Here is a 13,929-nt window from a genome sequence, read left to right as displayed (position 1 = left end):
AGCGCATCCACTGTGGGAGCCTTAAGAGAGTCCTTATCCTCCTGAGGAAGAGGATAAAGCCTCGCCATCGCCCGAGTCACCTTACACGGAGAATCAGGAGACACCCACTCCTGAGAAACCATCTGCCGGAGATCCTTATACATGGGAAAGGACCGTGCCTTATGCTGAATACCCTTAACCAAAGAATCCACCTGCTTCACCTCTCCCACAGGAATGTCTGCCTGCTCAAACTTAAGCGTAGAAGTCACTTGATCTATAAGCTCCGCAAGCTCATCTCTATGAAATATCCATACCACTGAGGGGTCCTCCCCAGGGACCACACAATCCTGCTCCAGAGAGCCCTCAAAAATATCAGCTTTCCCAAACTCACTGATAGTTTCTGAGCCTGTAGGGGAACAACAGTCTACCTCATCTGCCCACTCTAGAGGGGGTCTTTTAGGTAGAAGGGAACTGCCCTCCCCCCCTATAGAATCAAACTGGGCGGGGGGCACGATTTCCATGCCTGATAAAGCGTCCAAATAAACTCCGGCAGAAAACCAACCTCCCCCTGTGCCTTCATTTCCTAAAGGCTGATTCAAGACGGGAGACACCAGCCCCAATACAGCAGGCTCCCCACGGCGGGAGGAATTCAAAATGGCGGCCATTCCTGCCAACAAAGGACCCCCTGCAGATGCTACCGCCGGCGTGCCCAATGCTAAAGGAGCCACCAACACTACTGGGACCTCCGCCGTCAACTCCGGGGGAGCCGCGGATACCTGCTTCGGTTCCCCGCAGAGCCGACACTGACCCCCTGGCGCTTCTATCCCCCAGCGCGAGCACGCACGGCAACGGAGAAGCTTAGCCGCGGACATCTGCCAACACCAGGTAAAAGCAGATCTGCCTCTCACTAAAAGTAACAGCCCTGCTCCTCCGGTCAGCACAAGAACAATAGGCAGCTAATATGGAGCTGTTCTTTTGCTCCGAGATTTCTTTTTTTTTTTTCCCAACAAGGAAAATGAAGCCTAACAGCTACAAATTGTAAGGGCACTCAAGGTTCCCGTCCAGACACAGGAGCCGAGGCACAACGCTGCCAAAACTGGAGAGAGAGAGCAGCAGAGAGGGAGGGACCCGACTAAGCAGGTTTGACACCCCAAGGGGAAAGACTGGGGCCCCACCGGACCCAGACTCCCGAAGCCCTTTTCCACTTTTTTTTTTTTTAACCCACGCACAAGGTTCTAAACAAGGAACAGGGAAAATAAAAATTGCCAAATTATAATCCTTTTTTTTTTTTTTTTACCTCACCAGACTAGAAAGACTGCACAGGCTGTACCTCTACCTCTGCTGGAAACTGAGAAAATACTGGCTAGTTGGGGTTCTGCACAGGTTATATGTACAGTGTTCAAAGCTCAGTATTTCTCAGTCTCCCTCTGCTGGTAGGAGTGCATAACCCAAGCGTCTTGACCGGTCTGGAGGGTCGCTGAGGAAAAAGTCATTTCCATCTTAGTAGCTGTGTACAGAGGACCACCTTTACCTTAAGGCACAAATAAAAAGATTATTGTTACTTACACAGACTAGACAAAAATGCCAAGTATGGAAAAGTATACAAACTTGAAATTTCAATTTATATGCAGTAAAATACATAATAAAAATAATCTTTCTAAAATAGTAAAAATGACTACCAACAAATGAAGTACAGTCCTTAGCAAAGTATACCCAGATTTCTTAAAACAAATAAAATGAGTATCTTAAGGTGGCTAATATTATAGGTTCTTTGGGGGATAGGATTTTGTAATTCTAGCTATAATAAATATCCATGGATCTCTGATGTATATTTATTTATTGCATTTGTATCCCACATTATCCCACCTCTTTGCAGGCTCAATGTGGTTTTCAATTCATCATGGATGATGGAAATAGAAGAGAATATACAGTGGTGGAAATAAGTATTTGATCCCTTGCTGATTTTGTAAGTTTGCCCACTGACAAAGACATGAGCAGCCCATAATTGAAGGGTAGGTTATTGGTAACAGTGAGAGATAGCAAATCACAAATTAAATCCGGAAAATCACATTGTGGAAAGTATATGAATTTATTTGCATTCTGCAGAGGGAAATAAGTATTTAATCCCTCTGGCAAACAAGACCTAATACTTGGTGGCAAAACCCTTGTTGGCAAGCACAGCGGTCAGACATCTTCTGTAGTTGATGATGAGGTTTGCACACATGTCAGGAGGAATTTTGGTCCACTCCTCTTTGCAGATCATCTCTAAATCATTAAGAGTTCTGGGCTGTCGCTTGGCAACTCGCAGCTTCAGCTCCCTCCATAAGTTTTCAATGGGATTAAGGTCTGGTGACTGGCTAGGCCACTCCATGACCCTAATGTGCTTCTTCCTGAGCCACTCCTTTGTTGCCTTGGCTGTATGTTTTGGGTCATTGTCGTGCTGGAAGACCCAGCCACGACCCATTTTTAAGGCCCTGGCGGAGGGAAGGAGGTTGTCACTCAGAATTGTACGGTACATGGCCCCATCCATTCTCCCATTGATGCGGTGAAGTAGTCCTGTGCCCTTAGCAGAGAAACACCCCCAAAACATAACATTTCCACCTCCATGCTTGACAGTGGGGACGGTGTTCTTTGGGTCATAGGCAGCATTTCTCTTCCTCCAAACACGGCGAGTTGAGTTCATGCCAAAGAGCTCAATTTTTGTCTCATCTGACCACAGCACCTTCTCCCAATCACTCTCGGCATCATCCAGGTGTTCACTGGCAAACTTCAGACGGGCCGTCACATGTGCCTTCCGGAGCAGGGGGACCTTGCGGGCACTGCAGGATTGCAATCCGTTATGTCGTAATGTGTTACCAATGGTTTTCGTGGTGACAGTGGTCCCAGCTGCCTTGAGATCATTGACAAGTTCCCCCCTTGTAGTTGTAGGCTGATTTCTAACCTTCCTCATGATCAAGGATACCCCACGAGGTGAGATTTTGCGTGGAGCCCCAGATCTTTGTCGATTGACAGTCATTTTGTACTTCTTCCATTTTCTTACTATGGCACCAACAGTTGTCTCCTTCTCGCCCAGCGTCTTACTGATGGTTTTGTAGCCCATTCCAGCCTTGTGCAGGTGTATGATCTTGTCCCTGACATCCTTAGACAGCTCCTTGCTCTTGGCCATTTTGTAGAGGTTAGAGTCTGACTGATTCACTGAGTCTGTGGACAGGTGTCTTTCATACAGGTGACCATTGCCGACAGCTGTCTGTCATGCAGGTAACGAGTTGATTTGGAGCATCTACCTGGTCTGTAGGGGCCAGATCTCTTACTGGTTGGTGGGGGATCAAATACTTATTTCCCTCTGCAGAATGCAAATAAATTCATATACTTTCCACAATGTGATTTTCCGGATTTAATTTGTGATGTGCTATCTCTCACTGTTACCAATAACCTACCCTTCAATTATGGGCTGCTCATGTCTTTGTCAGTGGGCAAACTTACAAAATCAGCAAGGGATCAAATACTTATTTCCACCACTGTACATTTGGCTTTACAGACGGTTTTGGGTTACATGGTGGTGAAATACATGATAGTGTTAAAGCAAAAGACATTATAGAACATTTCTGGATATATTAAAGATTGTACAGTTGCACGTGTTGATCTTTGTGATATATCTTGTCGAAGAGATAGGTTTTCAATAGTTTGCGGAAATTAGTCAATTCATGGGCCGTTTATTTAAATAGAGGAAAAGCCTCAAAATCTAGAGAAGTACTCTATCGTTGATAACATCAACATAAAGCAGGTCCTCTAAATCATCATAGGCATAGAGGACCTCCTTTATGCTGATGTTATCAACGATAGAGTGCTTCTCTAGATTTTGAGGCTTTTCCTCTATTTAAATAAATATATACATCAGAGATCTATGGATATTTATTATAGCTAGAATTACAACCTATTTTTGTATATCCTTGTGTGCTCTTTATGGTGGTTTAGATTTTTCTATGGATAGGATTTTGTGTCATGTGTTCAGCACTGCTGGTAGCGCTATACAAATGCTAATAATAATATTGGAGAGACTGGGAATGGATGGGTAGAGGGCATAGGAGCCGACTCTGCGTGCTTGAGCACCCCCAATATTAAGAAAATTCCTTGTATGTGTCCAGGGAGGGGTTATTTCCACTGGGCTTAGCACCCCCAATAATTTTGAAAACTTTAGAGAGAATATTGGGAAGAAGATTGGCTGCCATGTGTTACCACTATCTTCTGTTATTTTATGGATGTTTATACTGTAATTCCACCTATAAATGATATGTGATTGGCGAAATATACATATTTTAATCATAAACATAATAATCTTTGTACGTTTCCGAACACGTCATACCGTCATCATATTTTGGCACAAAAAGGAAGCTCGCATAATATAAATAGAACTAAAAGAAGAAAAAACATTTGAGAAAGCTAGTGATATCGCTGTACGGCAGAAAAAGCATGAGAAAAAAAATGGGCGCAGATGGAGTGAGGGCCCAGCAACAGGATATACTGTTCTGTCAAGCTTCTTGACGTTGAATCAGTAATAATAATAAAAAAAAGACCGAGAAAGAAAGAAAGCCACAGTAAGCGCCAATGACAGGGAAAAGAGCCAATATAGCCGGGAAGAGGCAGAGGATGAGGATGTAGACAAGACATTGAGAAAGAGAGGCCGTAACCCGAGGCAGTTCGTTTCTATGGTGACACATAGACTATGACTGCAGACCGAAAGACTTAACTAGTGTACACACTTTACTTCCTAGTACAAATCCAGGTAGTGGGCTAAGAAGGATGACAGTGAATGGGAAAGGTAGACTAGGTAGTCCCGCTTCTTAGGGATAAGACCAAAAAAACACCCAAAGGAGGACGAAAACTACCCACCCCTACGATACAGGGCACCGAAGCCTTCCCTACACGCCCACAATCCTCACCACCGCGCTGAGGCGTAAATACTCACAGGCTGTGATGGGTTGCCTCGGCCGCCACCGGCCGTGCGCGCCTAACGCGCGCCGCTGCCTCTGCTGTTGTCGCTATACACGGCCGAGTGTTCAGGCCAGGAGCAGAAGCGCTTGTTACTAAGCGCGTCACGTCCGGTGCACGTGCATTCTGTAGTTGGAGCAAGGATGTTTGATTGAGACCAGGAGCGGCATGACGTGATGGTTGAAGCCACTTAGGTTAATCTCTGTTTCCCAGCCGTCGTTCCGTGTATACTCAAAACAAACCAATTTGCTGCTCTATCCACGTTGGCGTTCTTTATTGTTTGGCAGCATTTATTATTTCATCTCACTTATATTTTTCAAACATACCAGCTTGTGCAGCATACGGATGTACAGAGAGGAAGTACAATAACGAAATAACTTTTTATAGGTAGAGTAGTAATTTGTTATAAATCGTAGAGTGACATGTCTTATATAACCTCCCTATCAACCCACTCATTACTTTTACCTCACCCATTTCTATTCTTCTATCACCTTCTCCCACTACTCTAACCAGAGTTACACCTAATCACACTGACCACACTTCAACACCTTCAGTCCTTCTGTGACTGTTCTCTCGTGCTTGACTGCTTAAATATTAAATGCTTTACTTTTTGTCTATTAGATTGTAAGCTCTTTGAGCAGGGACTGTCTTTCTTCTGTGTTTGTATTGCGCTGCGTACACTTTGTAGCGCTCTAGAAATGTTAAATAGTAGTAGTAGTAGTAATCAGTGTGGTTGGCATGAGTTGTATTTATGCAGACTTTTTTTTCCTCTTGGTACAAGCACCACTAAAACAGACATCATGTTATGAAAAATCAGGTGCTCAACATAGAATTTCTATCTATTTACGACTTTTATATCCCACATCAAACGTGAATTAGGTTGAAAACTGGGAGCATTTGAATTTTTTTTTCCTGTGCGTAGGTCAAATGAGAAGGATGGTTTGTGGGCACTTGCTCCTTTCGTTTTGGGGAATGCAGTGGTATATTATAAAAATCCAGAGAGGTATTGAATAGTGTATATAGATGTGTTCTGGGATTAATGATAGCTAGGAAAAGCAGCAGTAAAAGAGTTGGAGCTGAATGACAGGAACAAATTTATTGTGCCATGATGGATGAAGCTTATCAACCAACACACTGTGCTTTAAATAAAGATGATTAAAAAATAAGTTTTGGATGTTATTGAATTCTATTATTCTGTCTCACTGTATTTCCAATTTTGGCACATCATAAGTCATCACAAGGACAAAATGTAAGAAAACCAATGGACTGCATTAGAGACTTATAGCCCATTATGATTAAATGAGATCTGCATGAAAGAAAATATTTATTTTTATTATTTTTACTTATGAAAACCACTTGTCCCTGAAATTTGCTCAAAACAGAATAATCCATTTACAAAAGAGATGAGGCGAAGAAGTGATTCCATGTGCCCCAAGTAAAGGAGAATTTAATTTTACTTCCAATCTTTATAACACCAGGCTTCCCAAGGCAGATTACAACAACAGTTAAGATGAACCCATCAGTATAAATATACCTAATTCCCTTAAGCAACGCTCAAGTTATTTCCCTCTCAGTTCAAGCCTTTCACAAATTACAAACTATTTTATCACATTCTGGTAAAAATAAATACAACTCTGGTATTTGGAATAATTCAGACATTTTAATTGACCGTAACCTATCTCATGGCCACTTTGGCAATCTAGTGGTATCCAGTATACTTCTCAGCATCTACAGAATGTCTCCTTTAAGACATTTGCTCAGTTGAGATCAGAATTTAAAATACCGGATTCCCAATTTTATTCTTGGATTCAGCTTAAGCAATCACACCTGAAATTGAATGTTTACTTGACACTTGTGTATTGGGTACTTTTATTTCCAAAATATAGCTTCACACAGAGCTTCATCCTATATAATAAAACGCACCTCCAACATTCTGAAGTTGAGAAAGTGAAGCCTTCAAGCCTTGAAGCATTCCTGCAATGTTCCAGAACTACGTGTCGTCAATTGAGGAGATGGAGCCTTACAGAGCGCATGAATGCTTCAAGGCTTGAAGGCTTCATTTTATCACACACACACACTCTCTGTCTCTCACATACACTCTCTCTCACACACACACACACACACACACTCTGAGGCATATTTTCAAAGCACTTTGGGAGGCTAAGTTCCATAGGTTTCTATGGAACTTTGGGAGGCTAAGTGCTTTGAAAATATGCCTCTCTGTCTTTCACACACTCTGACACAAACACACACACACACACTCTGTCTCTTTCTCACTCATTCTCTCTCACATACACGCCATCTCTCACCCACACACTCTCTCTCAAACGTACACACTCCGAGGAAAGGGGGGCATGGAGCATGCTGGGGAGGAGAGAGAGGGGGGCATGGAATTTGGAGGGAAGGGGGAGGCCAACAACTCGGAGGGAGGAGAGAGGGAGGGGAGAGGGAGGGGGCCTGCACCTCGGACGGAAGGGGGGCCTGGAACTCGGAGGGGAGAGAGAAGGAGGGGGTCATGGAACTCGGAGCCCCCCCCCCCCCACACACACACACTCACTATCTGCCTCTCACACACTCTATCTCTCTCTCACACACACATACACTCTGTCTCTCACACACTCTCTCTCTCATACAAACAAACATACATTCTGTCTGTCTCACACACACACACACTCTCCATCTCTCACACACATTTTCTCTCACACACACACACACACACTCTCTCTCTCTCTCTCTCTGGCAGCGCTATAGAAATGCTAAGTAGTAGTTGTAGTAGTAGTAGTATACACACTCTGAGGAAAACCTTGCTAGCGCCCGTTTCATTTGTGTCAGAAACGGGCCTGTTTTACTAGTTATTTTATAAAACATTTCAGTCCACAATCAATTATGTCTTGGCACACAGAAAGTTTGGAAGCATGATCTAGATTCTCTTCCACAAGGAAGGTATTTTGGTCCCATGGCCCTCGTTCATCTCTCTTGGCATCCATAATTCAAACACAGAACCTTCAGGACACCAAAGAAAGTCAAAATATACTGGCACCACAACTTCTGATAATTGCTGGTCCTGCAGAAAACAAACAGGCACTCTTCTCCATATGTTATTTGAATGTGTTAACCTGAAACTCTAATGGTCCACAGTTGGAGTACGATTCTTTACATTTTACAATGCAATGAATGGTTACATGCTAAACATATAATATGGAAATCTTGTACTCTCTCACACCAACTCTCAAATGATAAATGTCTGATCTCTGTAGTAGTCAAATTAATCATTAATCACTGAAAAGACAATTCAGTGCTTGATATTAACATTTGGTGGAATTGGATTATCTTATTCAGGAAATATGAAAAAATAAAAGAAATTAACTTTCCTGATTTTGGCAAGCATCATTTCAAATGGAAGAAATTGGACATATCTCTCATCAAACTGCAAAGGTGTCAAGTACAAAACATACTATGCATCCAGTTTCTCCTCCCTGGGTAGTCAACTTTGGAATGCTCTCCCAAGACCCATCCGAGCTATTAATAACTATTTACCTTTCAGGAAAATGTTAAAGTCCCATTTTTTCAAGCAAGTTTACCCTAATGGACCAGCTTAATTCCACCAGATCACCTACGATACTCCTGCTAAGACGTCGACGCTTACTCTGCCCCCAATGTTATACTCAATCCCTCATCTTCTTCCTTCCATCCTTTACCATTTCCCTCCCAATCTCCTTCCCTTTCACCTATCATATCCTTGTCTACTTTCCCTATTCTAGTTCATTACGTTCTTTTCTCATGTCCTTTGTAATGCCTTTCATAATGTAAGTAGTTATGATCATCACAATTTATAATACTGTTCCTACATTTCCTTGTTTTACTGTATTCTTTACCATGTAAGATGCTTTCTTTTACTATATAAGCCACACTGGACCTGCTGTATGTGGGAAAGAGCAGGGTACAAATGTAATAAATAAATAAATAAATAAATAAAATCATAACAATATCCTCCTCATTTGTATCCTACATTCATTCAATTTTATTATCCCTTTATATTGAATCTTATTGTATCTCACTTTTGTCAGTATTATTCATGTGATTCTCTTGTTACTGGTTCTTTAATGTTTCTATTTTGTATTATTCTTATACTTTAAAACTTTTAATAAAAATATTGGGAAAAAAAGATTAACCCATCTGTAAACAGGATATCCTCACTGAAACGTGGCCATGTATTACTGTATTATATAGAACAGTGTCAAAACTTTAGCACAAAATACAGCCTTTATTGGTAGTTTCCACCAGCTACAATAATTATTAAAGCTGTTGTAGTGATATTCAGTTTTTATTTCATGATATTTATATCAATCTGGGAAGCTTTCAAATAGCTGTCAAATAAGTTAACAAAAAAGAAATCTTTTGTCCTCCACCTTTTAAAGCATTGCCTATCCAACTGGAACAGCTTTTTACTTTTTACAGTTAAAGTACACAAGTATTGCCACACTGGGACAGACCAAAGGTCCATCAAGCCCAGCATCCTGTTTCCAACAGTGGCCAATCCAGGTCACAAATACCTGGCAAGATACCAAAAACGTTCAATACATTTCATGCTGCTTATTCGAGAAATAAGCAGTGGATTTTCCCCAAGTCCATTTTAATAATGGTCTATGGACTTTTATTTATTTGTTACATTTGTACTCCACATTTTCCCACCTATTTGCAGGCTCAATGTGGCTTACATAGTACAGTAAGGCGTTCGCCAGTCGGTTGATAACAAATACAAGGTTATATTGTGGTCGAGTGAGGTAGGTGTGCATCAGGCACCATGAGGGTTGAAGGGAATGAAGACTAAGGCGGGGCTGGTGGTTGGGAGGCAGGACTAGTGCTGGGCAGACTTCTACGGTCTGTGCCCTGAAAATGACAGATACAAATCAAGGTAAGGTATACATAAAAAGTAGCACATATGAGTTTATCTTGTTGGGCAAACTGGATGGACCGTGCAGGTCTTTTTCTGCCGTCATCTACTATGTTACTATGTCCAGTACGATCATTGGTTATGTTGTGTTGCTGGGTGTGGGGATTTACGTTTGATCGGTGAGGTAAGCATTTTTGAAGATGGTGGTTTTTAGTGATTTCCTGAAGTTTAGATGGTCATGGATTATTTTCACTACTTTTGGGAGTCCATTCCATAGCTGTGCGCTTATGTAGGAGAAGCTGGATGCATAAGTTGTTTTGTGTTCTGTCCTCCGACAGCCTCGCACTAGTTTATAACGTGATCCTAAAATGTGTGTAATGCCTTTATTGTTATTCTCGGTCCCAAGGACTATCACTTCTGCAGTTTCCCACTGGAAAAATACATGAGCAATGCACTGTGGGTAATGTAGTTCACAGGCAGTGCAACCACACTTGTTTGGCTGTGTAGGAAATGTTACCATTGGTTGTGAGGCTGCCCAGACCTTCCCTCTCTCTCTCTCTGCCAAGCTTGGCTCTTTTGTCTTCCTGTTCAGTCTTACTATCTGTCCTCAGAAGTCAGCCAGGTATGACCTTTCCCTCCTATCTCTAGGACTACCCCTTGCTATCCGATGGCAGGCTCTGTCCCCATTGGTCTCTATCTGCTCCTCCCTGTGTGAAGCCCCACCACTTCTTTGTCCTTTCAGCCACGCGGGGCTTCTTTCACCATTATAGCCAGGGACATGGAGCTAACACCATCTGGCTCCACACAGCTCTGTCCTGCTGAGAACTCCCTGTAAAGAACCTGGTTTTTTACCCTGAGAATATCTCTTTCCAAATGAGATATGGCACATTCTAGTCACCAAGCTTTGGACTATTTCTACTTGTTCAACTACCTTCTCCTCCCCCTGCAATACAACTACCTCTCTTCAGATCTCCACCTCCCACAGCCTCCAGATTAAGAAGTCTCTGTATCCTGAACATCTATCTGTGAGTAAATTATCTGTGATTTATTCAATAAAAGAGACTTCATAAAATAATAGAGACTTCAGGTGATTGCTGTGCCAGGGTTATACTCCATGATATTGGGGCTTCTAATTACCAAGCTCCAAGAGTCATGGCATTTTGTATTTAAGTCCTTTGCAAGTTGGGTAATGTAAGTTTAGGTATGATCGTGATGATCCGATTCTGTTTCTGGTTGGTAGATCTATGAGGTTTGTCATGTATCCTGGGACTACGCCGTAGATAATTTTGTGGACAAAGGTGCAAATTTTGAAGATGATCCTTTCTTTGATTGGGAGCCAGTGTAACTTTTCTCAGAGGGGTTTAGCACTTTCGAAGTGTGTTTTACCAAATATCAGCCTGGCAGCCGTGTTTTGGGCGGTCTGGAGTTTTTTTGGAAGTTCTTCTTTACATCCCGCATAGATTCCGTTGCAGTAATCTGCATGGCTTAGGACCATTGATTGTATTAGGTTTCAAAAACTTTCCCTCGGGAAGAAAGGTTTTATTCGTTTAAGTTTCCACATTGAGTAGAACATTTCTTTATTGCGGAGTTTACTTGGCTCTCAAGGGTAAGGTTGCGGTCGATTATGACGCCGAGTATTTTTAGGCTGACATAGGCGGACGGTGGCTCAGCTGTTTGGGGAGGCTAAAGTGGGCAGGGCCAGGCCCAAGTCCTTAACTGCCTCAAAGCATACAGAAGGGTCAGTAAAATAGTGGCAGATAATACCTTCTGTTAAATTTAGATATTAAGATAGATTTCGAATGCCAGAGAATAAAGTGGCAAAGAAAATAAAACAGTGCAAGCTTCAGTAGCTATATATATATATATAGGTCTTTTAGGCAACTGAATTAAAGTGGATTAAAAAAAAAGTGTCAGTAGCTGATATCTACATCTCTATAGAGGCCTGCAGTCCATCTGCCCCCTTTTTCTCTCTCTCACATCCCACTTTTCCACAGCCAGCCTGCCTCTCTCTCACGCACATATCTTCCCCTTCCACCTTTACAGAGCTTGTTGATTTTGCTGCCTCATGAGATTGGGAGCTTCAAGGTCAACAGGTTCTTCATTAACCTCAAGATGCTCAAATATGTCTAAGAGCTCCATGGCTGCACAGTGCAGTTGGGAGGCACTGGGTGGGGGGCGGGGGTGGTGGAGGGGAGGAAACTGCTGGACATGGGGTAGTGAAGGGAAAAGGGAAGAAATATACTGGACCAGAGTGTAGAGATGCCAACACTCAGATGTTATGACAAATAATTTTTGATGCCACTTCAGTAAGGCCAACACAATTCCTCCACTGTAAAACACCATATGCACAAAAGTATAGCAAGATAAGGTTCTGAGTGTGTTTTTGCACAACAGCATTAACTTCCAGGAATCAAAAAGCAAAAACCTTATGCATGAAAAGCAGGGGCGTAGCCAGACAACAGATTTTGGGTGGGCCTAGGCAAGAAGTGGGTGGGCACCAATTGTTCTCCCCCCCTGCCCCTCAACCACCAAAAAAATATCTCAACTGGTGGGAAACTGCTACTTTCCACCTTGGCAGTCTGCAGCAGGCATACACTGAAAACTGAGCATGTGAAGGTGCCGGAATCGTGGAGAGTAGCGTTTTCGTTACCATCAGGGGGAAGTCTTCAGCTGGCAGAGCTTGGGATCCCCACCAGCTACCACTAAACATGTGCTACTGTTGGGTGGGCCTGAGCCCTAAGTGGGTGGGCCCTGGCCCACCCAGACCCACATGTGGCTATGCCACTGATGAAAAGGCAGCACTGTAAATATTACACCATGCCCCTTAAAACACCGATACACCATCTAATGAAAAAAAATTAAACAGGGCTGCAACAAGATCTCTACACATTCTACATGCTAACAGAACACCATACCTTGGTTACACACGCAAAACACACAGAGACTCTTAACAAATGTGAAACCATACATCAGTAATAGATATTGAAGATAAAAAACTGAAATAGAAACCTCAGGAAGTCAGACTCTGCACACAGCACTAATAGAGAAATAGAAACTGAAATGCAAAATACAAGAAATATGCATTTCTAAAAGTTGACATTTTCTAATTAATAAATTCAGAATAAAATACTTTTTTCTAACTTTGTTGTCCGAGTATTTTATTTTTTTATTCGCTTTGGTCTCGATGTCTCTTTTCTGCTTTTTTCCCATCTTTTTAGGGCTCCTGTCCATTAGACATTTCTTCTCTCCATATCCTCCATCCATCTTCCCTCTGTGTCCCTGTCTCTTCCTCCATGTTCAGCTTCTGCCCTCTTAGTGTCCCTATCCTCCTCTATATTCATCATTTCTCCTCTGTGGCCCTAGGTAGACCTGTTCTGCATTTCCCTTCCCATGATCAGCATTACCCCACTGTGACCCAATCATCCCTGTGTCTAACATTGCCCCTGTTTGTCCCTATTGTATATCTGTCGAGCATTGCCCCTCTGTGTCCCTGTCCCTATGCTTCCTCCATGCCCAATATCTCTGTCTGCCTGTCCCCTTTCTCCCATCCATGGGGCCAGTATCTTTCCTCATTGTCCCCTTCCTCCCACCTATGGGGCCAGTATCTCTCCTCTTCTCTTCCTTCCTGATCCCCCCCAGTCCAGTGTCTTTCCCCCCTCTCCTCCATTTCATCTCAGTCTCTCTCTTCCCCTCCCATCCACCTCCCCTTCCAGTCTTTCTCCCCCTCTCTTACTCTCCTCCAGGCAATCTCAAACTTAGTTTCTCTCTCTCCCCACCTCCCCCTCTTCCTTTCCTCCAGTCCAGTCACTCTCAGTCTCTCTCTCACTTCCCCTTCTCTCAATCTCTCGTCCTGTTTCTTCCTCTCCTTCAGTCTAGTCAGTCTCAGTATTTCTCTCCCTCCTTCCTGCAGAACCAGTGTCTCTCATCTTTCCTTGCCCCCTCCCCATTCCAGTGTCTCCCCCTCCTCCGGTCCAGCAGTCTCTCTTGCCTCTTCCTGGCCCAGTATTTCTCTCTCCCTCCAGTATCCAGCACCTCTTCCTGTCTGCTCCCACCATCTCACTCTACCT

The 13,929-nt window shown here is 43.0% G+C and overlaps 1 protein-coding gene across 1 annotated transcript in view; it reads right to left on the bottom strand.

The window, feature by feature from the left end:
- The window catches only part of CFAP97 (cilia and flagella associated protein 97), an 83,483-nt gene extending 78,433 nt beyond the window's left edge, over window positions 1-5,050 (bottom strand). The window contains exon 1 of the mRNA XM_030191497.1: window positions 4,946-5,050. The gene's annotated coding sequence lies outside the window, so the exon portion shown is untranslated. The remainder of the gene's footprint in view (window positions 1-4,945) is intronic.
- Between the last annotated feature and the right edge of the window lie 8,879 nt (window positions 5,051-13,929).

This window comes from Microcaecilia unicolor, chromosome 2 (assembly GCF_901765095.1).
Source record: "Microcaecilia unicolor chromosome 2, aMicUni1.1, whole genome shotgun sequence".
Lineage (NCBI taxonomy): Eukaryota > Metazoa > Chordata > Amphibia > Gymnophiona > Siphonopidae > Microcaecilia > Microcaecilia unicolor.
The sequence above is the reverse complement of the archived record's forward strand: the minus strand, read 5'-3'. Positions and strand labels throughout refer to the sequence as shown.